This window comes from Gavialis gangeticus, unplaced genomic scaffold (assembly GCF_001723915.1).
Source record: "Gavialis gangeticus isolate Ggan-Ray unplaced genomic scaffold, GavGan_comp1, whole genome shotgun sequence".
Taxonomy (NCBI): domain Eukaryota; kingdom Metazoa; phylum Chordata; order Crocodylia; family Gavialidae; genus Gavialis; species Gavialis gangeticus.
Genome location: NW_017729022.1, coordinates 9,990,888 through 9,993,054, shown reverse-complemented (window position 1 = coordinate 9,993,054; position 2,167 = coordinate 9,990,888).

The following is a 2,167-nucleotide window of genomic DNA, read 5'->3' as shown; positions in this document are numbered from 1 at the left end:
AGCATCTGCAGCTGCAGGACTCTGGGTCCTGGTAGCTGTGGAGTGTTGCAGGGACCCAGGGTCAACAGTTGCTGGGTCTGAGAGTCTCCTCAGTTGTGGCATTCCCGGTCCTGGCCAGACCTAATGTACCCCTGGTGCTGGGAGCCCTCTCAGCTGATGGGATTCCTAGCCATAGAGGAGACCCTTCTGCATGTGCACATTAAAGCTGGAGAGCAACCAGCTATAAAAGTTAGTGAATATTTTTGAGGTCTAACTTTATAGCTGGTTGGAGCTTTTTTATGGCCATAGCTCCTTTGCATGCATGGCTGGTCTCAAGGTAGTTGTGCAATTAACCAGTTAATTGCATGCTACTTGTCATGTGTAGAGGGAGCCTTAATTTCTTACCCACAAAAAGCACTAGCCCTCTGCTGAGAAGTTCTAGTGCCCTTAACAAAAGAGCTGTTCTCAGGTTCCACTGAGGGAGGGATTTTACTAAGACTTTCATAAATGGATTCTATACAATTTTGGTTTTCTATTCGGTCAACTGGTATCTCTGGAGGAGCAAACATTAGATGGATCTTCTTGTCCTCTTTCCCCATGCCTGTCTTGTACTCTTCCTACCAGGGTAAGTTTCTTTTTTAATCAACTTGAAGGATGCCTAACTTGAATGTCCTAATTTCCCACTATCTTTGGTGGTTTCTGTGCCTCACCCCAAGGCATTTTCCCTTTCAGTCCCTTTTGCTTTCACACTCTTTCATGTCTCAGCAGACCTTCACAGTGGTATTGGAAGCCACCGTGTTATCTATCACAGGATAAATCTAGATACATTGAATAACATTATCATACAGGTTTCCTGACATAGCTGACATAGGTGATTACTTTTATCTGTCTTTCCACACTTTTCTGTAGAATTTCTCAGCCTGAAGAGTTACTATGTCCCCTGCTCATATGCATTTTACACAGCTCTTCATTTCACCAGGCATGTGAGACCCTCTCCCTTCCATGTACTTAGAAAGCTGTTTTCCTAAACCAAGTTTTTGTCTATGTTGATCTAGTACCTTGGGCCTTGTTTCTAGTGTTCCTTCAGATCTTTAAAGGAAAACTCAGATAGCCCTTAGTCCCTTCATCTTTCTTCTAAGTGTCCCAAGTCTCCCCAGACTTCAACAAGTCTCTCTTTCCAATTATCTGAGATTACTTTTCAGGGGGCTACTGGATTCCAGCTAACCTGAGTCTTAAAATCTAATTCATAGACTATTAACTCTTCTCTCTCAAATACTGTTGGTTCTTTACCATAGAGATATCCTAATTCAATCTTTCTGTCAACAGGAATAGATGCAGGAGAACAAAAGAAAAATACTCTTGGTAGAGTTATTTGGAGTAGCATCAACTTTTTCCCCTGGAAGACCACTTTCCAGGGAAAAGCATCAGATTCAGAATTCCTCATTAGATTGTCCCCCAAATTGGGCAGCATCATTCTCTTCATCCTCTCTTCTTCCAGTTGGCTGATCTCGTACGGCGAGCTTTAAACTAGCCTCACCGGGGGAGGGGGCCACAGGAAGATGAGGAGACGTCATCCGAGCAAGGCAGGTGACAAAGACAAGGAGTTCTAAGGTAAGAAACAGGGGTCTGGACAGTCTCCCTAAATGGGGAGTGGCGCACACAGTCTTGCAAGGCCTTAAATGCCTATATACCAATGCTCGCAGTATGGGGAATAAACAGGAGGAACTTGCCCTCAGAATAGCTAGTTCAAGCCCAGATGTCATAAGGCTAACAGAAACGTGGTGGGATTCGTCCCATGACTGGGCAGTTAGCGTTAGGGGCTATAGGCTTTACAGGCAGGATAGAGAAGGAAGGAAAGGTGGGGGTGTGGCACTCTATGTCAAGGAGCACTACACATCCTCTGCCAGCAGAATGGGGTCAGAGGAAGGGCAGGCTGAAGTGCTCTGGGTTAAGATTCAAGGGGACCGTGGGGAGAGTGACTTTATGGTGGGGGTCTACTACAGATCCCCCAACCAAGGGGAGGAGCTGGACCGGGAATTTTCGGGCCAGCTTGCAGAGGCACTTAAGGCAAGGGATGTAGTTGTCATGGGTGATTTTAATTACCCGGACATCTGCTGGGAGGAACAGTCAGCCAGGACAGACCATTCCAGGAGGTTCCTGGCTGAGATACAGGACCTCCACTTAATTC